Raw genomic sequence first — 26706 nt, forward strand, 5'->3', positions numbered from 1 at the left:
TTTTAATGGAAAGGAAAACCACAAAAACTTGATGCAAAACCCAAGTGCTACTAATGCAGAAGCCAAAGAAGAACCATGAACAGGATAAAGAGAAGTAAATCCTGATTAAAATTTCTTACATCTTCTTAAAAGAGAAATGTTCTCAGCTCAAAGAGTAGTGCTAGCAATCACAGAGCAGTCTTTCATTATCTTCACACAATGAAAGAGGTTTTACAGCTACATGGCATGTTGAGAAGCATTCTGAATTTCTGTGTTTGGGCTCACACTTCTATATATGTGCTTTAATTAGTCAGAGTTGCCAAAAATATTAGTGGGATGCCCAAATAATCTTCCCACGAATCATGAAAGATGTTCTTGGAATTAGGGAGAGGATATTTGGTTTTGTTTACTTCCCAGAAAACACATAAATTACAAAATTGCTAACAGGCTCCTGGGATTTGGTGCATAATCTCATTCAACTCATAATTCAAGGCTGAGTTAACAAACTGAGGGACTAATTTTCCTTGATTTTTTATAGGAACAGATAGATTTCAGTTAGGCCATGAGCAAATGCCTGCAGTGAATGCCTTACCCTATCTTAAGCTTCACCACTTCTTAGTGGTGAAGTGCACAGATGGGTGCTCTGAGCCCACTGCTATTGTAAAATAGGTTTCTATACACAGTGTAGAGGTAAAAGCTTTATTATTTCTGTTCTTGTATATGCTGTCAGCACGTGCAGGTGGACCAGACATATCTAAGTGCTTTCTGGTTGGTTTTTCTGCTGTGCTGTATTTCATATTGGCAGCAGGTCAGGAGTCCACACACGGCTGCTTAGCACAGCAGATGAAGAGTCTCCAAAACAACCCAACCTTCTTGCCACCCACACTTGTAGTTACCTATACCCCAAAGTGCTTTGGATAAAGATTGTAATCTCTCCTCTATTTACTACATGTACATGTCAACTTGAGAATAGCCAAAATAGCCCTTAGTGCTCCTCATGTGGGGTCATGGTAGCAATGTGCAGTGGCTGCAAAGACTTGTGTCACCAGAGCTCACAAATCCCTAGATCCACAAACAGCTCTGTGGGTCTTCTTTTTTAGCATGGAGATGAAAAACAACATAGAAAACCAGCTTAGCTAAGAACTAGTCTAACTCTTTTAGTCTCCAAGGTGGGCACAAAAAGTGGGTTTTGACACTTTTCTGCATTTGAGTTGACAGAGCAAAGTCAACTTAGAAAGCTCCCCAATAGAGATCCAGATCAAGTGAATTTTCAAGGTGCAGCACAACAATGAATTAGGACCCTCTTGAAACCACTGTTTGCCAACTCTTGTGGCACCTAAGCCCATGGATAAGACTCCTCTTCCAGCTGTGGTTTTGCTGGCTGCTTTGGTGGCTGTCCCAGCTGTTTCTCTGTCTGCCAAGGTTTGCCTGCAGAGTGGCTCCTGGGTGCTCCCTAACCCCACCGAGTCACTGAGGCAGGTTCTGTAGACACCTGAAACTGGATGTGTCTTCTCACCCAGGTCCCATGGACTAAAGAGGGATGGAAATGATCCCCTGAGCATCTCTATGGACAGAGTCCTTTGGGAAAGAGACATGACATGCATCAGGGACTGAGGCCACATCAGCCAGTGAGACCACTGCCAAAAGGCAGCTCTGGCCTCAGTCTTCACTTGGGCAATGCCCCAGTAACTCAGACTGCATCTTTTCTGCAACTGGCAGAGACTAATTTAGGCATTGCAGTAGCAGTCTGATGACATCCCCATCACAAGGCATGTGGCAATAATCACTTTGGGACTGATAAGCAGGCTGTTCTCAGATACAGAATCAGAGACTGAAACAGGCAGAAAAGTTAAGACATTGATCACATTTTATTTTCCTGAGACATTTTGAGAACATCTTTTTCACCATGTGATATGACTATCTTCATTGCCTGGGTAATTTCCCACATTCACCTTCTTAAATGCCCTGCTTTCTGGAGAGTACTGCTTCCTCCCTTTTATAAAGTAATTCTATGTTTTGCTTTAAGCCTGGCTTTGAATAAATGAGGTTGGCTGCCAACTCACCCTGCACCTGATGAGCTAGATCCGGAGTGACTGCTTGGAATTTTTTAGACACATTCACTGTATGACTCAGCTTCCGAGGGGAGTTTATTACATTTCTTACTAATAAAAACTTCAGTAATTCTGGAGAAGACATCTCAGCATATCATGAAGAATCAAAGACTTTCATAACAAGATACTGCGTGCATATCACATATTTAACAGTTAAGAGCCTAGACTATTTCTGAATTTTGAGTCCCTAAAATGCATAGATGTTTGAAGACACAGCAAAGTGTAAACCATCCCTCTGGGCTGCAGTCTCCATCCTGCCTCTGTCTCTGTTTCCTTTTGCATTTCTGGCTCCACAACAGCCCCGTTTCGAGACAGAAACGCAGGAGGGTGTTACTCATCCTATTCCTTCCCCTTGGTCATAAAAAACACATTCCCTCCAGCCCTGCACAGAGGTACTGCCCGCAGGGGAGGGCCACAAATGTGTGAAGAAGCCAGTTTTTGAATCTGAAATAAGTACTCCAGGCTAAGTAGAAGCAAAAATTTGGATTCTCCTTCACCTTTTCAATGTTTCCTATAGGCTAATTCAAGTGTCCTTGTGGGCTGAGCACGATCTGCTGGGGATGCCAGTCAAGGATCTGTTCTACCACATTGCCTGTACAGGACACCTTGGGCATCCCAAATACACATCAGGCCATCATGTGCTCCATGGGCCAGGCCTCCCCCTCCAGGCACCCTAAAGTCAGGTGAGGGGCTATCTCAGAATGGTCACCCCTGCCCCCTTTTCTGGTGCATCCCTCCAGCTCTACAGTCTCTCTGGGCAGTGGTCACCAGAGTCACACCTCAGCGGAGGTGCTGAGAGCACCTGAAACCCATGTGGGCTTGCTGGATGCACAGAGCCCAGCAGAGTCCTGAAAGCTCATCAGCTCACAGAGCATGGACAGCCCTGCGTAGCAGCTCCAGTGTCTCAGCCTCCCACAGACACAAGGGCTGTGCATGGGAGACACAGCAATCCCCAGCACCAGGAGAGCTGGGTGACATACCAGGTCTCCCAGGCAACCCAGGTGAAGGAGCCTGCATATATTTCCAGTTGCTCAGTCAATGTTTTGCTGTCTGGAAGCACAAAATTCTAGTGGCAGAGTTTCACTTTTTTTCATGCCAAAAGATTCTTGGTAAAAATGGATCTGTCAAAAAACCAGAAGGGATTACCTCCATTGAAGATTTTAGTACTGCATGACTTCAACACGGCAGCTTAGCCTACTAACACATATCTATTTCCAGAGACCAAAATTACAAGCCTACATTCATTTTCTGTGCAATCCAGAAAAAAACAGCATCCAATGTTTGTAGCTAATCTGCTGTCAGCCATAAGGCTGGATGGATGGGAAGACAAAAGTGACAGCTGCATGAAGAAAGGGGAAGAAGCAGGGGCAATTTTAAAAGGAATTTTACAGAAAGGAAAAGCACAGACGGTTTTCAAGCTGTTTCTTTTGCAACATTAGTAATGACATCTTTTTTAATTGCCTGTGGTCCTTTCTTATTTGTTTGCAGTTCCTCATTAAAATACTGTTGAGAGTGGAGGAGCATTAATATATAGCTGGAATGGAAAAAGACATCTAATGCTGTCTTTAAGTAAAATAAACTGTTCTTTTTTAACTATGAAGCACTAAAACTGGTAATGTTTTTGCCAGCTCCTTCAAAGGTGGCTATGGGCCTTGGGAAAAATTGTCTCCAAAAAAAATTTGTCTCCAAAAGCTGTGGAGCTGATGGCAGCTGGGAGCATTAATGCTCTTCCCAGAGAATAATCGATCCAATTCTTGATTCTGAAAAGACTGAACTGGAGCAGGACAAAACACCAAACACCTTCCAAGGCCTTCATCTAAAACCCATTGAAGTCACTGGAAAGAATAGTGTCTTTTGGGCTTCAAACCTAAGTAAGACAGACTCAGAAACTCTCAGAAACTGTGACTGAAAACCAACTCTTTTTTTGTTTTTTCTCCAGCTAGCTAAAAGCATTTCAGATCTAACATGTGCAAGCTTGTCAGCATGTCTTCTCCATGTAATGTACCCCTCAAAACCTTTTTGCAGCCATTTCTCTACCTTCAATCACCATGGTGCTGAAGTTACTTTCTGCTTGTGTTATTATTTCTGGTTTGCATGTGAGACATTGCAGGATTACAAACTGGCACGATAATGAAAGTGTGGAATTTGAAGGATTTGACAATGAATCTAGTTACCTATGTCTCCCAAAGTCTTGCTATTTGTATATGTTGGCACATGTATGCATGCATGTACACAGTGCTTTGTTTTGGTCTGTGTTTACCACATATTAAATGTTCTGTGAATCCTGAGAATTCTGCTAAACTCTCTTTCCTCACAGATATAGAAACTCAAAGCAAAACAAGCTACCTTTTTTCTTTTTTTCTCTTTTTCTCACAATATCCCTGACCCAAGAGCTGGATAAAATCCAACCACAACATTCTAAAATCAGAATGACCAGATGTAGATGCTCTGCTTCTTCCATCCAATGATCAAACACCACTGTAAGATACAACCTCCAAGTCCTTCCACATAGCCCACTATCACCAAGTCCACTTTCATATCAATGTACTCATTAATGACAGTCACCAAAAATTTCATGAGAGACCACAATGTCCCTCTCTGCACAATGTGGGACATAAGTCCCCCAATCTTTTCATCTGAGGCTGATGGGTCCCACCTGCCAGAGGTCCCTCTCTCTGGGGCATGTGGGAAATTGTTCCTCCAGGCATTGGCTGCTGCCAACACAAAGCAATTTTAAATTTTTGTCCTCAGTCTGGATTTTAATGATGTTCCTTCAGATAAAACTCAGATGGAATTAGATCTCGGTAGACACATTTTCTATTCTACTGACTTTGGGAAATGGTTTATTGTGTGCTGTTTGATATTTTTTAAACTGTATTTTATAAGTCCATATAAAGTTATCTACAGATGAGATTTTGAAAGTGATCATAACGTCACCTTTTGTCCCTTTTTTTTTCTCAGAATTTCAGGACAATATCCATATGTCTGTGATGGGCCATAAATGGATTGGAAAAAAATGTTCATTTATAAATTAAATTTCTAGCCATGAAAATTGCTAGGATTATATTTTTTTTTTCATAATTAGTTTGCAACTAGTGTCCCCCAGATAAAAACGAGAATTCATTTGATCTCTTCTTTGTCACAGGCTACATATTTTTGTGACATGATCTCTCACTCCTCATGGTAATGAGTCCACATGTTTTTTTATCCCTCTTTTCATCTTTTTTTCAGACAGGGAATCTCCAACTCTCCAGGCTGTAATCTCCTCTGTATCTTCTGATTACTCCATCATATCCTGGAAGGGACATAAATTTAAGATCCCAGATACCTAATCTTTGACTCCCTCAAGCTTTGTTTATTGAAGCTTACCATGGTAAGTTTAGCAAACTTCAGGTTTTGGTGATTTAATGATCAAAGTAACAATAAGAGTCTGTGAAAAAGAAACTGAATTTGTGCTGGCTACAAGTGGGCATTGCTTATGAATAATTAAACAACTAATTTAAAATTAGTTGGGAAAGCTATATCATTCCCAATATCAGCACCAATCTTTGTGGTTAGTTGTCATCAGGTGACCTTGTTCACTAGTTCAAGTAGTGCTGGGGACCAGTCTGGGCAGCTCTGAGCTGCCTGACATGGGCTGGCTACAGAACCGAGTGACAGACAGTCAATCTTGCATAGGGTTTTACAGTTATGACTAAACTACCTCATGTTCTGCTTTCAGAGTCCTCAGTGCAATGTGGAGAAGCTGGGCAGAGGCTGATTGGTCTTTTGCTGGAGGAAGAAACTAAAGAGAAATACACAATTTTGTTCTGTTTTGTTTGGCAGAATGTTTCTTCCACTTTGTTGCTGTTGCTACAAGACAGCACTGTAATTCTCTGGAAATACAGAGCATGCCACCAGAGAATAATTAGCTCAATGGTTTTAGTTTTACACAACTTTCTCAACAGCCAGGGACTGATCATTTTGAAGAGAATAAACAAAATTAAGTCAGCTGTTTGTTCAGCATGTTCCAACACACATCCATCTGCTTCCTTTTGTACTTACAGTCCCTCAGTCACAACTTTTCTTATCAACCACATTCAAAAATATGACTCATTTTTCACATAATAGACTGGGTGGAAAGTGGAGAAGTTTTTATATGTAATAAAGCTTTCTCTTGCCCAGGATCTCCTGCATTAGCTCATATTCTATTTCTCATTACAGAGAATGACACAATGAAAATGTACTCTTTCTAGCCCTAGTTAGCTGCAGCAGGACTTGCTGTCTATGCCACAATTAGCTCTTCTTGGCTCTTCACAGGACCAGGTACATGAAGCTTTGGTCTAGCTAATTCTAGGACAAGGAGCCCCCACAAAGGGCCTAAGTTTTAATACAGTTTATACACAGTGTTCTCCTCTCTACTCAGGCATCTTGTAAGCTGAGCACACTTTCATGGCTGCAGAGCAGAAGCCACTCTGAAGTGTGGACATTGGCCAAAACATCTGTCCACTCAACTCCCCCAGGGTTTGAATCTGTGTTGCAACACCATAAAAGCCATATCCCCAGGCAGATGAAATGGTTCCATGGGAAAGGTCTGTGTAGTCTGCCCTTATGGTGACATCTTCAGTAGCCATCCCTTTTCCAGGGCACCATGCTGTACTCTGCTGGCAACAAGGCTGATCCTGGATTCCCAGGTGAAGGCTGTGTTTGCCTAGCATATTTATCACTGTTCTTGCTTTCCACATGCTAGACTGGTTTTAACAACATCTTGCCTGCCTGAGAGACAAGAGGCAAAACACACAGCAGGCTGTCAGTAGATTTCCAGTTCAGATGAAATCTCATGGCTTTTGTCACACAGATTTTGTGCTTTGTCCCAATGAGACCCTCATGTGCATCAGACAACCACTGCTGCCACAGGAATCTCTCATGAGCTCAACCAATTTTCCTAGGATCAGAACATCAGCGCTGGGAAAAGGAAAGCTCTTATCAGTGAAAATTATGTGTCTGACCAACAAACTGATGTTTTGCATCGCTCAGTGTTGACTAATGTAATTTTTCTTTCTTGCTACAATCACCAGTACCCATCCACAGGACAAGAGTGGGACTGAGGCCCATCACATCTGGTTGAGATGCTTAAACTTTGCAAGGTTATTTTGTGATGCTAAAGTTATTACAGAAAGTCAAAGGCTTATGTAAAGAAGAAACAAGATGAAGTTAATATGCTTTAAAATCAAGGCAGCAGCTTACCTTTTGTATCTGATAATGACTTGAGAGAACTACATGATGCAGACTAAAAAACATCACTGAGGAAAGTTCCACAGAACAAGACCTTTATTATGTCTTTTGCACTTCATTTGCTTCATTCTACATTTTAATTTCCTAAGCATCGCCTAAGTGCATTCAGTGGGATAGTAAGTATAATTCCTATGAGCTAGCTAAATTACTTCTAACAAATTTGTATCAGCACTTAGATTGTATTAGCATCATTACATTATAATTTAAACTTTTCATTTCACCACTAATCAAAGACAATTTTTGCATATAAACCAAATCTTCTAATTTGCCTAGATTCATGTCTTACTTTCTTTTTTTCATAATTAAGCATGGTCACTATAGCCTCTGCAGGTAATAGAGTAGCTTCTACATATCAGCAACATTGCCTTTTGTCAAGCAAAATTCCTAGGTCCAATATCCTCTGCTTGCATCTCTGCAAAGCAGCATTATGTACAATATCCACCAGATATAACACTGGAAAATTCTGCTTCCCTTTGACAAGCAATACTGAAAACATCTGCTGGTGTAAGCAAATTGGCTGAGGAAACTGCATGCTCCCACTTTAGGAATGTTTCCTATTCATTTTTCATCTCTCTAGTGCATAGATCTATCACTTGTATTGCTGACACATATTAGAACAGGAATTGTAACACTAAAGTGCTGGAATTATCCAAAAGACGAAAGCACAATTTTGCTATGTCAAGAGTTTGCAAATGGGTGATAGAAGCTCTTTGCTATTTGAAATGGCAAACTGTAGTAAACCTAACACAATTTTAAATATTCTAAAATGAGAACTTCCTTTGCTTCAGCACAAGAAATCTTAGCCATAGCTAAGAGTCTCATCAATAAAGATACCTTCCAAATTACGTTTGGCTCTTTCTTGAGATACAATATACAATGTCTGCAGGCCATAGCCATAGAAACATAAATATTTTGCTTCCCTTTTATGCAACTATTCAATGGAAGGAAAAAAGAAATCAAACTAGTGATGAAGAGCTGGTGTATATGTACGAACTCACTTCTGGGTGACCATCAGGCCATGCTTGTGTTCACCAGCAACAGGAGAGACTGTAGCTAGAAAGCAGGGACTGCCTTTGATGGTGCACAATAGTGACCTTCTTTAAACAATTCAGAATTATAAGCTATACAATAATAATTAGCCTTGTATCTCCACCATTTGTGTGAGCCTGGGAAAAAGCTCTTTCTGGTGTCAGTGATTAAAACAAACGAGATGATATATCCAAAATACTGCTGCCAGCTGACTGTTAAAAAAAAAAACAAGCTTTATCGTGAAGATCAGGTTTTGGGAGATCAAACCTATGGATGTACACATTATTCACATCACTGCAAGAGCAAGTCAAATGTCAAGAAAGGCCACACAAAATCAGTCAAGATGCTCACTTTGCCTGGCACCCTGATTGTAACAGGGGACAAATCAAGGATGCCTGTGGAGCAGTTCAATAAAAAACAAGTATGTAGTGATGTTTTCCTATAATAGTCTTTCAGCTGTCTACAATTCTTGCTTAAAGATTTGCTGCAGGAGAAAAGTCTGGAGATTTAATAACCCTTGATGGGTTTTCCTTCAGTGAATGTCAGCCTTTGGCAACACAACATCTCGCACAGCAGAATTCCTTGAAATGAGTACACATCATGGAAAAAAATGCTGCAGAATTAGATCACGTACATTAGGCACAGATACATTAGAACCACCTGTGTGAAAAATCATATCCTTTCATCTTTATTGAACCTGCTGACTGTCACCTTTCTTTGAGACTCCTTGCTTCTTCTACTGAAAAAGGAGAGGAAAAAGTTGTTCCTTCCTATATTTGAAGAAAACATTGTCTGGTTCAGAATGAGGATGTACCTAGAGCAGCATCCAGTCTTCTGTGTGCGTGACAAAATACGGGAACAAGGCAAACTTACATACTACTTCCTTTAGTATTCTGCCACCTTGCAATTATTTTTAGCATGGACAATTTTGTTTGCTTATTCTAAATTATTTTTGGCCCCTTGAGCCAGAACAGAAAATCACGGTGCACATGACAGAAAGTATGCATCTTTCTGGCATTTACATTGGTGAAAGATTTTCTTTGATTTCCAAACTTGGTGTGAGTACAATCAATTTGTAATCACCCCTTCCAGGCTGTAGACCTTTGACACAACTCCAGGTCATTTCTGGCAGGTTAGAGGGTCCCAGCCTCCACATTCAATCCATGTATGGAAGCCAGGTTGCTCACCTTGCTCATTTTTAGCTGTAAATCTTATTGGAATTAATAACCACTGAGCAGGGCCCCTCAAAGTCACACAGAATGTAAAAAGCTCTGGGTTTACCCAGTGGTGCAGTAACTTGGGGTTTTTGTCTTCTCCTGAACTCCTAGGTCTTCATACAATGAACTTTTGTGTTTGAGAGGCAGCTGTGAGCTCAGAGGGCCCCATCTTAGGGATGAAGGTAAAACTGCCAAATACAGAGTCTTCTGATGCACATCATTTTGCATACATCTCTGCTAAATTTCATGTGTCATTTAATTACTGTTATTCATACTCACATGGTGCTTTTGCAGCTCTTCAAAGTCAATCCTCATCTTTGCTGTTTTGCAGAATGGCAAAGTATTCTGCATATCATCTTCAAATTTTATCACCTCACTTTTTACCTTCCTTTCTAGACTGTTTTATTATGTGGAACAGCTAAGTCCCAGTAAAGGCTTCTAGAGCACACAGGTAGCAACCCCTTTTTGCCCTTAAAAAAATTATTTTCCTCTACACTTTCTCCTAATTATTAATATAAGGACCTTCCCTTCTAGGCACCAGCTGCTCAATTGTTTGAAAGGTTTACGTTTATTGTTTAAACATCATCAGATATGCTGAATCCAGACCTCCTTCATTCTCATAACTTTTCATTTAGAGGAACCCAATATGCTCTTAGTGATACAATTTACCACTGTAAAATTTCTTCCTCAATAGAAAAAAGTTCTTCCCCACACTGTCTGGTTTATGCATGTATCCACTAATTCTCTATGGTTCTTTAAGAGCATTACTAGTCATTTGCCCGGTACACATGCCACGTTTCCAAATTAGTGGCCTAATTTTTCACATTAACTCTCTTCCATTCATTTGGTAGTAATACAGCTCTAAGTGCAGTGTTATACATTACAGTGAGAAATGCAGCACTTTCTGCCTGGAGCTTCTTGGGTGCACTTTGGATAAAAACCATCAAGTAATGGGGACTCATTAAGGTTAATAATTTCTGCTTGTTCCAAGACACTTTTAGTTAAAATTGAGATGTCTACTGATATGTTCTCTGCAAGAAGAGGTATCCAGACTCTTCTTCAGTGGATAGATCCAAAAAGCATGAATACTTTTTTTTTTTTTCTGTCTGTGGCTTTTTCTTCCCTGCGTCTTTCACACTCCAGTCATTGAGCTACTGAAACAAACCCCTGTCAGGCTTTCTGACATGGTTTTAGGATTTATTAATTGATTTTAGTAAATAACTGGATTATTTGAATTTGGAAGGGAGATTTAGGAGGAAGTTTTTTGGACTGCCTTGCCACACTTTTGATCTTAATTACAGCAAACAGATCTTCTTGTTTGGGCACAATTGTTTGGGCACAATTTCAGCTGCTCAAAGGAAGTCTTCTTGTCTGTAACAGCATTCCCTTCAATGGTATCCGTGTATGCTGCCCTCCTTCTGTGCTTTATCAAATCTATTTTGATTAACAGAAAGTATTTGTTTTCTTCCTCTGCTGTAGAACTCTTACCTGGTACTAAAGTTGTGTGCAGAGATTCAATGCCCTTGTAAACACTTAATAAACACACTCTCCTTTATATAGCTCCCTCTTGCAAAATTTAAAAGCTGTAAGGTGTTTGTTGCTTCTTTGAGTGTTGTTGCTTCTTTTGATCCTGAAAATGCTGTGAATTCATGTACATCAGGGTCCTTTGGTACATGATGACCAAAGGGCTCTTCCACAGTAAGTGGCTAAATGCTAATATTGTTCCTTTGTGAAGTCCCAGGTAATCTACTCCAGCTGAGGCAGAGTGACTGGACTAGACAATATCCAGAGGTGCCTACAACTGTGATATTATTACAATATCTGTGACATTATTAAGTAATATTATTGATTAACAATAATATACCCAAAAATAATGTAATATGGTGATTTAACCATGATTTTCTTGGCTAAGAACAGTACAATAATTGAAATAAAGTTAAATATAGTGCTACTACTAATAGCAATTGTAATGAAAAGAGAGATGGCAAAAAATGAGAGAAAATAATGCAGAATACATTTACTTACTGCCCATTGGCCAATGCCCAAGTGTTGCCCTGTGTGGCCATTGGCCCCTACTCTCTCCCCCCAGCTGGAATTACATCTCTGTCTCTTCTTGGGCTTGCACAATGTGCCAGGAGCCTTTTGGACAGCACAGCCAGAGAGATCCTGATACTCAGCTTTCTGCTGAGCACAGGTCACAAGTAGCAACACCTCTCCAGTATTTCCTAGAAGCTGGTTCAGATGCACTTTGAGGTTCACTTGGCAAGGAAGCCACTGCTATGAGTTCAGTTATTTATGTGGGTGATGATCAAACTGGCCACTGCTACAGCTTTTCCTCCCTTCAATGGGCATCTCTGCCTCCTGAGGGTTAACCTTATGCAAGCAGCTTAATTCTGATATATAAGACATGGGGGAGGGAAGGGAGTGATGGCAGCTACTTCATTCTGATTAGTAAGGGAAATACAGCAATATCAGGGCACCCCTGGGAAAAAATTCATCTACTTGTGGTTTCCACTGTAAGGTAGAAATATGTCAGTATTAAGTTACTCCTGAAACAGTTATTTAAGGACTTAATAAAGGACTTAATTTCTCAAATTAAAGATCAGGGGATTAATTTTAGCCTGATAATAATATGTCTGATGCAGGAGAATCTGTTTTTATTGAAGCCAGTAGGCCAGCTAGTAGGCCACACTTGGGTCATACTGGAAATTAAATGCCTTCCTAAGTGACAGTAAAACTCTGCAGCAAAAGAGGGGAAGGTTTTAAGACTGAAGATTTAACTGAAAGGCTGTAAGGGGGCTTCTTGAAGCACAGGAAGAGCTAAAAGGAATCAAGGGAAAATGGTGGGTTTGGTTTTTTTTTTTCATTTTTATAGCACAAGATGACAGATTCAGACATGTTTAGTACTTGTCAGACCGTCACTGGAAGGCCTCAGAAGATGGGCAGAGATGTCTCCATCTCTCCCTGTGGCATCACTAATCAATAGATAAAGACAGGCTGAAGAGCAAAACACACAGATCAACACTAAGACCTGAACTGACAGAGACAAGGAATTGTCTTATGGGAATTCCAGTTTGTTCATATCCATGATGCCTGTTTATACTTGGAAAAGTATTAATAAAATGGGGACAGCAACAGAATGAGGTGGATTGTTGCTAACACAGCTGTGAAAGAGTATTGATAACGCAAATGCTTGTTTCTCTCCCAGGAACTGGGCTGGCAAAGCTGGGTTTGAAGGAACCTTGAATACTATCATTCAAAATAGTGCTGGGAGAAACTGAGGCCTTTGGTGCCCAGACATTCATTAGGAGCACAAGTCAGGTCCTTTGAAGGCTGTTTTGGGCTTGAGCATCCAATTGCTGCATGGCTAAAATTCAGTCCACCAGGAGGACAAGACCCAAGGTATGCAATTTGTTGAGGGTGACTTTCTAAATCAAGAAACAAAGGAAAGAATAGTTTTGTTAACAGACTTCATCCAGTTGTAGGAAGGATATCAGAGTCTGCAACAGATAGATATGGCTGGGCACACTAGGAGAATAGACTCAGAAAAGAAATATTCTCAGCTTCTGAGGCAGGGGAAGACTGTCACCAGGGTCACCGGTGTACTTTGTCCACTGAAAGCTGTCCCTGGGATCTCCTCAAACACAGATGAGGAGGATCTGGCAGAAATTACCAACAACTCTATGTATCTAAGATTTGAGATGAACAGTGAACATTTGCAGTAGAAAAAAATGCTAACCTTAGATGTTATTTCTGGAAAACCCCCCACTGGGAAATCTCATAAATGGATATTTCTAGGAAGACCGTGAATCTGTGGAACAGCTATTTTAACACATGCAGGCTAAAATGAGAAGAATGAAATGATACATGCCCAGAGATGTCCTCAGATGTCAGAAGTGTTCCCAGATAGTGCTAAATGGTTAAAACAATCTGGTACTGGGAATGCCAGCCTGGGGTCTTCCAATTTCCGTGTATGTTTTGGAAGTTACCGGGGTCACTGCGATGGGTCATTTGGAAAACACAGGGTCATAAAGTCTGAAGCAGCCAGTTTTGCAATGTGTGTGTAGGTCATTCAGCTCAGTGTTAGAGGATGGTTCAGCACACTAATTAGTTTAGCCAGAGTCATGGGAATTGCAATAGGTCTGGGAAGTGAGATGAAAAATAGGAATGACTATAGTGTATCAGAGCAGACTCCTCTGTAATTCAGAGATTCAGGACAAGAATTGAGGCATGATCTTGTTGGGAAACAGGAGGTTTCTGAGTAAATAAAATATGACTTTATAAGAAAACAGACAGATTTGAATTGAGGGAGAGGATCCTTGGCTGCAAAAACAATTTAGAGTGGCTCCCAAAGCAGGGAAAAGACATTGAAAAATATATTAACAATTGCCTACCATGCAAAGGCACGAACACTAATTGTAATGAAATGAGCATTCCTACTTTCAATATAATATCTTGTCCATGGAGTAGATTACCAGGAGATTTTACAAAACCACTGCCACTTGGCAGGCATACATACTGATTCAGCATTGAAATATTTCCCATTAAAGGCAAAAGAGAGAAAAACCTACGTGGAGATGTCAAGAAGAAGAGAGACTTTGCCAGAGGAGTTGCTTTTTTGGGAGACATTACTAAATTGTACCTCAGATCCACAATGATGAATGAATTAGCCTGTGAGCCCTTATTCCCCTTTCCCTCAGTGCAACAAGCCTGCAGAGAACACTGGGGCTATGAAATTTTTGATTCCACTGCAGCAGAGAAAACAGTATTAGAGTAAGGATAGACAATATTCCAGTTAATTTAAAGGGTACCTGTTTTTACTTTGTTTCTGTTGATGCACAAACACTTGTCTATTGGCATAGGGTGCTGCTAGAAGTCTGGTTAAAGAATTATTTGCCTGAGCAAAGGTAATCCATGGAGCTGGGGTGTGCAAAGCCTTGCAGAAGTACGAGCAAAATGTGCAAAAAGGAAAATGATGACTAGTCTTACAACCCACCCATCTGTGTCTCTTCTGTCCAAAGAGCAGGTGTTCTATTAATGTGACCTTGACTCCAAAGCAAGTCTTGAACTGATGCTTTGATGTCTCATCTTTATGACTGCACCTCTGACAGGTGATGCAGTGATATTTCACTAAGCAGGGTATGTGCACAAAGTTTACTTGATGCAGATGGCTTTCTTATATAAACTATTGTAAAACTCCCAAAATAAGCTGAAGGAACAGCCTGAGTTATTCTAGAGTGCATCTGACTGAGGAGCTGGACTACCTATGCTAAACCAAATCTTTCTCTACTGAAATTCACTTGGATATATTTCTGTTTTAAGACTGGTTGTTCTTGGCAACTTATTAGCAAAAGCAACAAAAAGCTTTCAGAAAATGGCTTAAGGACTTTGATCTAAGCAGTCAGTAGTCTAAAACTACAAATGTCTAGTGCATGTATGGACGAATAGGAAAGTCTTTTTTACAGCAAAATTACTTACCTATGCAGCAAGAAAGATTCTTTGAAGTGAATCAATATGCATTCATTTCTGATACACATTAAAATTATGGCTTCATCAGTGAGAAAATCATGACAGTGAATAAAAGGAAAGGCTATTAATTTTGAAATAAGTTTGGGCTGTTGTCTCATTATCATTGTATGCCAGAAGAAAGTAATGTTCAAGGCACTTTGTAGATCTTGCCTTTCCAGCCTACCTGTAGAAGGAAGTCATTCTAAGAAACCATCTTCATAAAGGTACAGAAAATAAGTCTAGAAAATACCAAGGAACAGCTAAATTGTATCTATTTAGGGAAATATCTGTAAGAGATTTTACTTAGAGCTCTTCCTTCCCACACTCTGGTGTATTGGCAACTGCATTGCCTACCTGAAGTGTCCAGGAAGATGAAGATTGCAAAATACAGAAGTGTTACTTAATGTACAGTGACATTAATTCTCAAATGCAGTATTTTCTTTGTATGTGTTCCTGTTACTAGCTATGGGTAAATTATATGGCACCTAAAATAGTCCCTCTGGTACTGTTCTATTGCAAGTAATGGTTGTACTGTGCCTAGCACGTCAGCTCCCAAGCCAAGGCTTGAGGACAATGTCATAAAGTGCACCAAGTTCATTTTGTGCTTGATCTCTTTCCTTGCCAAGTGCCAATGAAGAGTGATGGGCTTTGCTGGGTTTATTGTGGATGAGAGATGATATGTCAAGAACGATCTGAGAGGTGACAAATCCCTGACTGTCAGAAGGGACAGTGTCTTCAAGGATCCCAGGGGTACTGCAGCCCCTGAACTGAATACCCCAGCAGAGCCAGATCTCCAAAGAAACTAGACAGTGGGAGTTACATATTAAAGGGCCAAAATGTGGATGGTCACCTCCTCAACATGGTGCTCCTTGCATTAGGTGTCCCGTTCAATAATATCTCCATGTAGATAGAGGAAAAAAATCTGAAAAACAAGCCTGAGCAAAGAACTGAAGGCAAAGTTGTGATCTCAGAAGACATATTTTAAAGTATCTGCAGTTTTATGAACCACCAAAACAAGTACAGGCAGACACTGCATTAAGAAGTACTTCAACACCCTCTACAGGAACCAGAAATGAAAAAGAAAGTAATTTATACCTGTAGCTAATTCTGACAAAATTTAACAAGAAGACTAAAATGATTTTAGATTACTCAGACAATCTTCAAACTCTCGTTTTTCTGAGCAGGTTAATAAGTGTGTTATTTCCTAGAAGCTATTATTTGTCATGTTTATATCTCAGAAAAGATGTTGCCTTGGAGGATACAAACCTCCCTCACCTTGCCACTTGTCACTTTCTTAGTTTTAGGAATGGATTGTTACCACCATGCACTTTCTGAAGAAATTTAATGTTAATGTTTGAAAGTAAATTTAGTCCAAGCAGTCCATGCTATATCTAGAAGCCAAATGTGCCTCTTGGCCAGCATCTACTAACAACATTGTAGATAGTTTCTGTGTAAAATTCTAAGCCCTAACTTATTTTGGAAGTGCTGGGAAGGATTTACTTCATTCCTATTAGCTCCTATTGTGCCTCAGCATATGAAAACATTGTTTTCACCAAGCTGGCTTCCTCCTGCCACAGAACAAGGGAGAACAAGATCAGGTGGCCATGAGATAACACACAGATAAACCACCAGCACACTGAGGCCTTCTTCTGGCGTGGGGTAAGGTCCTGAAGGCCTTCTTCCACAGAAGAAGCTTACAAGCCTCAGACAAATGCAGCACACCTCGGGAGCACCCATGGACATGGCCGACCACATGCCTAGGCCATGGGAGAGGGGGGACAACTGTCCTCAGGGATTTATTCTTGGGTGTGATGAAGGAGTGGTGTGGGATTTGGGAGCTTTAATGCAACAAGTCAGGATGCAAGGCACACACAGTCAAGCAGTACACATTTCATTTCCACTTCCACTGCTAGGCTTAACACGTTTGTTTGTTTTCCTTCCTCACTGCAGACACTGCAGGGCTCTCAGGGGCAGTGTCCTGAGGAAGCCCTGCAGAAGTCACATGAGCCTGGGTCTGCAGCCTGACACACTGCGTGCCCAGGGGAGCCTGCCCAGGGCACTCAGGCAGGAGACAGGCAGCAGCAAGAGAACTCCTGATGGCCACAGCCCCACAGCTCTCACTGCACCCCTAGTCTGCAGCACAGTGAGGCTCCCCTGAGAAAGATGCACAATTCCCTGTGTGCCCAAGTAGAACCTGTGGGAGAAGTCAGACACATGTACCCTCAACCCACACTTCAGGGGAAGCCATCAAGGCAAAATCAGGGTGTCAGCTCTGTTGTTTGGGTTTTCCATCTCCATCTGTTTTATAAATCAGGCCATGTGCTGCAATGCTCTGAGCCCTGAAGGCCTGTCAATCTGTGCTGTGTCTGTCAAAATGTTAGGAGGGTGATGACACACGTTCAAGCCAGGACAGGCTGTGGCTGCAAACAGCAGCTACTCAAGCATAAAATCTCTTCAGGCACATACCTGTTGTGAGGTAAATTTGAGTCCCTTGGCCGTGGGGCAGCACTGAGGCAGGAGATGCCATTGAGGGGTGGTGCAAGGTCTGAGCAAGGCCAGATGTGCCAGCTGTGTACTGGGCAAGTCTGTCCTTGACAGCAGAAGAGAGGAGCTCGGTTATTCTGGAGTGTGACAGCACTTGGACAGCAGTGCTGGAGTGATGCAGGATTTGGTCTGGGGTGCTGCTGACAGGGTGGTACCAGTGTAAATACAGGCAGAATGCCAGCACATGCAGCCACAGTGCCCACAGGCTTAAATACCTCACACAAAATTGGATAATTTGTTAGCCACAAGCCTCTTGCCTCTTCTTGTGCCTGACTTTATTAGCCTCTCCTAACAGATTTGATGTGATTCAAGACATGGGATGGCAAAGCCTCTATTAGCCAAAGCTGTTCACAGTGAAGCTTCAGTTCATCTTTGAAAAGGTCAGACTTCTCACTTGCATGCTTGGAAAAAGGAACAATTGTGTTATAGAAGAACTAAAAATACCTAAAAACTGACTTGGAATTAATTCTCAAAGAGGTGTCAATCTGCTCGCTAAGTGAATTTGTCTGAATAGGAAGAATTGGTGTGAATAGGGAGAGCAGAATTTCAGGCATGCTGGTTCTTGCAGTCTCTTAATGGATGCCTATTTGTCATATAATTTTGCCATTTGCTATTTGATTAAGGGGTTTTTAACTTTTCCAGTAATCTGCTGAATTATGTGTGATCCGTGGGTGTGAGCATTCTTTGATCTCCATTTATATCTACAGAGTTAGCAAAAGTCCCTGCCAGTTCCTGTTAAAGGAAGAAAGCAAGTTCTTACGTGTAGAGTGGTTCATATGACACTTTGCAATCATCTGGATTAAAAACAGTGATTTTTTTTACTGAAGTGGCTTTGGAATTAAAATTCCTCAATTAAGCCTTTTTCAGTCTGAACTCCAAACTTGCTTTTATATACACTTGTATTTTCTCTCCCATGTATATCAAAAGAGAGACCAGGGAGTTTTGTTCTTTCTATGGTTGAAGCATGAGGGCTATTTTTAGGAACAGCACAGTGTCACTGCAGCATGGCAGAGGACTGTCATCTTTGTGCTTATGATGCACAGAGAATGTTCCAAGAGGTGCACAGGCAGTTCTGCTTGCAGGTTCTGCAGCTGATGGCTGACATCCACTCTAATACTGAAAGTTTGTTTCTGGAAGAAACAAAAAAATACCACAGGAAAGAGAAGGGAGAAAGCGAGAAGTGTCTGAGTGAATAGTCAGAGCAGGAAGAGCAGTGATGGGGATCCAGATGAGAATCGTCCTTTGGTAGCCCCTTAGGTGGAAGCATGTAAATTACTGGACAATACTCATTAAGTGTGTAAACTACTTCCATCTACTTTACTAAAAATATGTTTTAGATTTCTCTGATTCAAACTACAAAATGAGATATAAGGAAAAAGGGGAAATAAGCTGGCAGACTACTGCCAGTGGTAATTGTCCCCTGTGAAAATACATTATAACCATGCTTGGATTTGCAGGTACAAAACCATGAAAAGAGCATGAAAAACCACATAAGGATGAGCCCAACAAGGTAAAGGCACCTCTTCAGAAGCTCTGAAATCTGCTACCACAACAGCTGTGGTGAGAGGCTGTAGAGCTGGGAGTAAAATGCAGGATGCAGGGCTGCAAACAGCAGCCACTCAGCACTACCAAGGCAGTGGGACTGAGGTATTGAAGGTGCAGAGCAGCACCCATCCTGGGAGCTGGGCAGAAAAGCACCAGGTCCAGGCACAGACACCTGCTACAGCAGGGCTCTCTCTTCCCTGTGCCACCCAGGCAGCTGCTGGCTGCTGAAACAAATCTCAGCATCAAAGCTGTGAGTCACAGACAGATGTTTTCAGTTCAAGATTTCCAAGGGGGAATGAAATCCTGAAGGAAATCAAAACGATAAAAACTGGTTTTAACCTTCAGGTATGCCACAAAATCCTCCTTCTTCTTTCAACATTCCTACTAGAAAAGCCAGAAAATCCCAGTTCCACCGAGGACATTTGGGGTTTTGGATGATACATGCTGTAGAAAACCTTGTGAGTGACAGGTGTGGATTTTGACTAGCAGAGCAATATAATAAAAAATCTGTTAGGCAGGGTGGGTAGACAAAGAAAAAGTTGGTCCAGACTTCAGAAAGCAACAACACCCTTGTAAAAAAAAAAACCATTACTTTAAGGAATAGCTCTTTATACCTAACTGCTCCTTTTCTTGGGTCTTTGTATGATTCATCTGAAAGTAAAAGACATCATCTTCTCTTGAAACAAGTAAGTGTGGAAAATCACATTTCTTTGTAATCAGAGACATGCATCCTGCAGGAAGAACCAATTTAAATGCTTTACCACCAATTAGGTGGTAAAGCATTTAAAACTACAGTAATATAAAGAATACAAACTGAACTGCATCAGTTACATGTGCAAGGATACCACAAACCCCCTGATTTCTTCCTTATACATGAACTGTGATGTCTCAGCACAAACAGGCTCCATTCTGCTCTTAGAGAATGTCTGTTCCTATGGGGCTGCTCTCTTGAGGGCCCAGGAGCATGGAAAAATTGGACTAATATCTTTAATCTTCTTTCATATTTGTTAACTGGCATGTTCCATTTAATAAGGCATAAAACAGGTGTAAAAGAAATACTAAAATCATGAACACCTGCAGAAAATGTTCCGTGCCATAAAGTCAAGACTGTGTGAAAAATAACAGCCACCGGCAAAAGTTAGCAGAACAGGATGCAAACCTGGGTCTTGGCAAATACCTATTTCAGTCATTTACATAAGCAGTCATTAAAATAAAAACATAAAAATAAGACGCATGGGGAGCAAGGAGCCATCTCAGTAATGAGACACTGGCGCCATCTAGAAGAGGAATAAAACACACACCCAAAAAAAGTGAAGTGGAGCATAAAAAGCAGCTCAGCCTGGTTTATGGAGTATAAAAGGCATTTCCCACCCACAGTATTTTTATGAATGAGAAGGACACATTTCAGTGAAAAGTGTTCTCCTCTTTTCTAACTCTCAGTGACTCTAAAAAATACTTTAAAGTGTATTAATCCTGTTTTTATGCATATTTTTCATTTGACTTAGACCCTGGATGTTTCTGCCCCATGAAGCACGAATTTTTAGGGAATTCTTGGTCAGCTCCTGCCCCCACTTTTCCTGTCACTGGGAGGGCCACAGCAAGGCTGAGAGAAGCACTGTGAATTGCAGTGGTCTGTGTGACTGTGGCTTGCTGCTGGGGAAGCTGAGGGAGGAGTGAGGGAAGGAATGACGGCTTTTTTCTTTCATTGCCACAACAGTTTAGAACAGATAAGGAACCATTTCCAGATGGGAGAGCAAAGGTGGGAAACAGAATTGGTTTTGCTGGTGTGTTGAAAATCAACTCTTTGTGCTGTCCTTATTGAACTCTGGTGTTCACAAATATTTTGGACATTATTGAACCTTGTGACACAAGAGTCACTACTCAGATATAGAATGGATATGTGGAGTCTCTCCCCTCCTTTTATGAGGGAGATATTGGGCAACATTCCTGCAACAAGGAGATACAGCAGATACAACTTGTCCTCTCTGCTAGTAGATCCATACGGGAGAAAGACCAGACCCAATGAGCCATAGCACAGCTCAAACTTGTCGCAGACATCTTTCATGAAAAATCCTTTCTTAGGATTTTTCCTTATGAGAAGCTGCAGTTTCAGCAACCAAAGTAAACAATGGTTATCTGCTGCTGTGGAATGCAACAGGTAGACCCATGATTGGTCTCCTGTGGGTATTTAGATTTCTTGACCACTCATGGCAGAGCTGGCTCTTGCTCTGTCTGAGACACAGATCTTTGTTATTCTTCTTTTCTATTCTTAGCTTAGCTAGCTTCTGAAGAAACCTTTTCCTTTCTATTGCTTTTTAGTATAGTCTTAATGTAACATATATCATAAAATAATAAATCAAGCCTTCTGATGATAGAGTCAACATTCTCGTCTCTTCTTCATCCTGAAAACCCTTGTGACCACAGTCACACAAATTGATCACCAGGAACCAGAGGATCAGCTATCCAAGATATCCCATTAACTGGGAATTCCCATCTGCAACTGCCATGTCTTGAAAGCATCTACCTGTGCTGTGTTTTTACACACACATCCCTAATTTTGCAATCTTGTCTTCTTCTTCATGTGCTGTTGTACTAAAGAGAAGAACTGACTGCTCTTCTTAGTCCCATTTGCCATGAAGAAACTGTTCTGTCCTTTCACTTATAAAGGACAAATCAAAGGCCTTAGCACATACCCTCTTTCAGGTTTAAATTCCATCTGATGTCCACCTGGGTTCAAATGACTTTCGGTTTGATTCTGTTTCTTTTGTGTGCTTGAGTCAACAAGTTTCATAACTGTGGTACAAAGTCTCTAGCATGTTTCCATGAGACTAGACAGGCCATAATTTCTGAGTTCAAAACCTGCCTATACACCCATGCTGCTCAGAGAGTGTACTCAATCCATAAATTAGCTAAAAAAAAGGAGAAAGAAAACATAAAATATTATAATCTGTGGTTCCAAAACAGAACATTTAGACAAGATGGTACCAAACAAGGAGAGCTGTAAATGCCCATTTACCAGAAGATTTATATGTGATTTATGTGCCTCATGCATTCATTCCCTCAGCAAAACCCAGGGCAGAAGCCATTAACAAGGGTCATATTACTGGGTCACAGAGGTTCACAGAGGCAGCACTAGAAACACCAGGGACAGTTTCACCAGCATCTTAGGAGTAGCTGAATGAAGGCATGTGGGTATGATGCATGTGCCTCTGTGGCTGCCAGACAAGTGGCTGGACAGGGCTGTGGTTCTGAGCTGCACACTGCTGACCAGGTCAGCTGGTCACTGCTGCAGGGCTGCTCGAGAGGCCGAGGGGGCTGAGACCCTGCTTGAGGTGCTCTAAGGGAAGTATCAACCATCTGTCTTTGAAGCAGCAGCTCTCATGAGACATGTGTAAGGTCACTGAGAGCATTCAAGATCCTAATATAGCCATAGTGACATAGACATAAATTAACTGAAGCTTGACCTATGGGAAACGGCCACAAAATAGCCAGAAAATTGCATGATTTGGGCAAAGGCTCAGGAATGCTTTTGGAAATGCCCTCCAAGCTCATTGCCCTTACATCTGCTCTTTCTCTTCTTCTGGCCTGAAAAGCAGCTTGTGAGCATGAAAAGCATAATAAGCTAATATGAAGTTATTCTTTGTGATTTTGTTTTAATATATTGTAACAATTGTAGATGTTAACTCTACCTCCTGATTTCTGTTTAACTAAGCTTCTGACTTCAGTGTTACACTCTTGGAATGAGTTATCCAAATCATTCCCAGCTAAAATAAGCTCTGTTGGCACTATGTCCAAACTCAATTTAATCAGATGTACTTCTGTGTGTTTAATTCCAAGAAAACTGAGATTAAATTAAAATCCAAAAGTGGACTCCAGACTTTCCGGTCTCTGAATTTTCAAAACATTCAGACTTGGATCAAGATGTTGATATGGAAAACTTGAAATGTAGGAAAGTTGTCAGTCATGTTTGATTCAGCCTCTGAACTTTGAAGGCTGGCAAGCTCTTTTCCCCTGTGGTAAGCCTAAAGTAATAGCAGTCATGACATGGCACAAAGTCCATAGGGCCAATATTTTAATGAGGTCAGGCTTTTCTTTGGATAAGAAACCTACAAGCAAAGCCAAAATGTGACAAGAAAAACTACTGTGAGTGGAAGATAATTTATCTGAACCAGAGTCTTAACTCAGTGCTGGAGCTGACCTATGGACTGCTAGATATTCTGTATTTCAGATGTAGCTTTAAACCAGAGCCAAGGTGGTTACTTAATGCCAAGACAATTTTTTAAAGAAGGTTCTTGTAAAGAGCTATTCCTGGGAGACCCTTCCACTGTACTGAGGTAGCTGAGGAAGTTTCCTGATGTGGCTCAGGGGAATGAAAGCCCAGACTGAGGTAGCTGGAGAAGTGAAGGGGGCCAAGAGGAAGGCAGACCTGGAGCAGGAAGACCCGATCTAACAGAAATTGTAAGAGAACTGATGAATAAGGTAAGGGAAGGAGGAGAAAGCTGTGCAGTTCAGCTGACAGAAAGATGGTATGGAGAAGAAAGCTCTGTTTCCAGGATCCTGAATGATGCTGAGCAGATTGTCTGCTCAAGGCCATTCACAGTGGCTCACAAAGTGCATTTTTCTGGGCTTGCCCTGAATCCTGTGAGGTGATCTGGACTTCATGTATCAACACAGAGCTACAGCCAAAGGCAACTCCCTCTTAATTTATATATAATGCTTAGTACATGGAAGCCAAAATTAACAGGGTTTTTTATTGTTATTCAGAATATCAGCTCTCAACAGATAAATGGGAGTTGTGTCATCCCCTCATTTTACAGGACCTTGAAAAAATGTTATAATTTGTAAAGCACTGAGATACTGAACCAATATGTATCATGGCAAATCACAAAGGGAAATTAACCATTGTTTGGAGAAAAGGAACAGAACATTTTCTGTAAACAAGGCTTATGGAACAGGTTTTTTTCACCTAAATAAATGCTCATTTAAAGTGCATGATACAAGCACTTATTCACCTTAAGCTCTGCTGCAGAAAGGTGAGAAAGAAATGCTTCCAGAAAGTAACTCAAAACCTATGCTGAACTGAAAAACTCTGAGGAAGCACTAATGTGTCTCCACTGACTCCAGAGGGAGCTTTGGACAACTGTCCTCTACTTTCATTGCCAGTAAACTAGGTCAAAGGCTGAAGGCTAAAGCAGGATAAAACAAACTGAGGAGCAGCTCTTGAATAATCAGCACTCTTCCTCTTTGTGCAGATCAAGGCAGAAATTCTTTGGAGGAAAAGTAACAGCTAAAGCCCATATTATAACATGTCTGTACAAAGGGGGGAAATTAAGGCTGCCTGTGCATTTTTTTCCCTGGCATTTCCTAACATTTTAGAGATTGGGTCCAAAGCATTCATGCTCTTTTAGCACAGCTTGGTGTGCCAGATGTGCAGGTACCTCTCATGTATTCAGGCTGTCTCTTGTTGCCAGATCTAAATACATCAGTCTCAACTTACTGACCAAAATGGCAACCAAAGACCAGTCAAAATACTCGGCCTTTTTCCTTCTTGTTACCTTTTAATTTTCAGTTTTCAGTTGGATGCAGGATTTATTTAAACTTCAGCATTGCTCTGTGAATATGTGAGCTGGGTTTTAGATCACGCAATCTCTTATTTTAAACACAATATGCTGAGGTATATTATAATACACAGTATATTTAGGAGTAGCATTAGGCAATAAAAACATGCCTGAATGAAGAGGATTTTTTTAGAGAAAATAACAATATCTCAGTGATGACTGGATTCTGGTTTTCCTTAGTTTTTTGTGAGAGGAAGAAACGTGGCTTTGACAGCCCCCTCTTCAGTACCTGTGTTAAAGGCAGCTGAGATACTCCCTTTGTGAGGCTGAGAAAGAGGTTACAAACAAGTGCCCTAATTCAAGTACAGATGTTTCCAGAGAGGATACAGAGTTCATTTCTAAAAAGCAGTGTTGAGCAGCTTTAAAGGGAGCTTTCCCAGGAGCCACAGAAAATTTCAGCCTGCAGCAGCACCACCAGCAAAATGCCTTTGGCCAGAACTGCTGGTGAGCTGCCACTTCTCATCTTCCCCTTTTCCTGCAGCTCTGGGTGGAAAAGCCACATCACTGCATACCTGGAACATACCCAATTGTATATGGAAACATTATTTATAGAGTATGATTATGTAAGCAGCACTGTCTTTGGGTAGAATTGCATACAGTATCATTCTTCCTGTATTTCTCCCTACTAAGGGAATTAGCTACTGCAATGATTTACACACTTGAGTAGGAATATTTGAGTTAAACCTTTGGTTACTACTGTCATGTTAGGAAAACAGCCATGTTATAGCAAACTACTTTGGTGAAGTTTCACAGGAATAAAAGATATTTTAGGAAAGGAGACTTTACTTCCATTTCCAACATGTCCCATCAGATATAAGCAAACAGAGTGACAAGTTATAGCTATTGACACATGGCAGCACGCACAGGCTGGTACAGCAAACAGTGCTGTGCTTCACAAAGCAAACATAGCTGCATGGTGTTATGCAATCTACCTGGCCTGCTCCTTCTTGTGCTCTTCCAGGAGCACAGTGGGAATTATCAAATTACAGGCAATCCAGAATAAAATCTAGAACCAATTATAGACCTCAGTAAAACAAAGGGTGACCTCTTTCTTTACTTATTTTCTGAATCTACATCCATCTATGGTCTGTCAGAATTTTTCTCCATGGTCTAATTACTGGCTGATTTGTGGCCAGGAGTCAAACTTTGAAACCATTTTGCTTCAACTCAGTAATTTCTCCCTCTGCAGTAGCTCTAAGTGTTGGCACTGCTCTCTTGTTTTCAGTTATTTCAGACTGAATACCTTATTACATCCATGATCTGATTCAATTCATGCAGCATTGGCTAGGGTGACAGGAAATGTTTAATGTGCCTTTTAATTCTGAGTGGCAATTCCAATCTAAACACTGTCTTACTGTAAATTCCAAGCAAGCTGGAAGACACTATTATAGTAATATGAAAAATTAAAATTTGGTTTTAAGGTGCCACTATTTCTGAAGTAGAATTCCTATTAGTGCCAAATTGTACACAAGTTACAATCTGTGTAGTTTTACCTGTATCCGATGCTTTCTTTACAGTAAAAAGAAGTGAGCAGGCATATCTGAGGCAGTGCATTCATTTCAGTTCAGACATTTAAAAAGGAATCAGGCCCCAACACCACTGCCCCTCTCTAATGACTCACAACCAGCTCAGACACAGGCATTGACAAATAGAGTCCAATTTGCTCAGAAGGATCCTACACAAAAGCTTTAACTTAAAAAGTCAGTATATCAAAAGCTTACACCTGCATGAAAATAAGAGCTTGATTGTGCTTATGCAACCTGCTGAGAGCACAGGTAGAGTGTAGGTGCAGAGCCCAAGGGACAGGAATGGGTTGCTGTCAGCAGAACTGCTCCTGACTGCAAGGACGCGATGACTCCCTCTTTTCTCCTATGTCCCACA

The sequence above is a fragment of the Molothrus aeneus genome, chromosome 2 (assembly GCF_037042795.1).
Source record: "Molothrus aeneus isolate 106 chromosome 2, BPBGC_Maene_1.0, whole genome shotgun sequence".
NCBI classification, from domain to species: Eukaryota; Metazoa; Chordata; class Aves; order Passeriformes; family Icteridae; genus Molothrus; species Molothrus aeneus.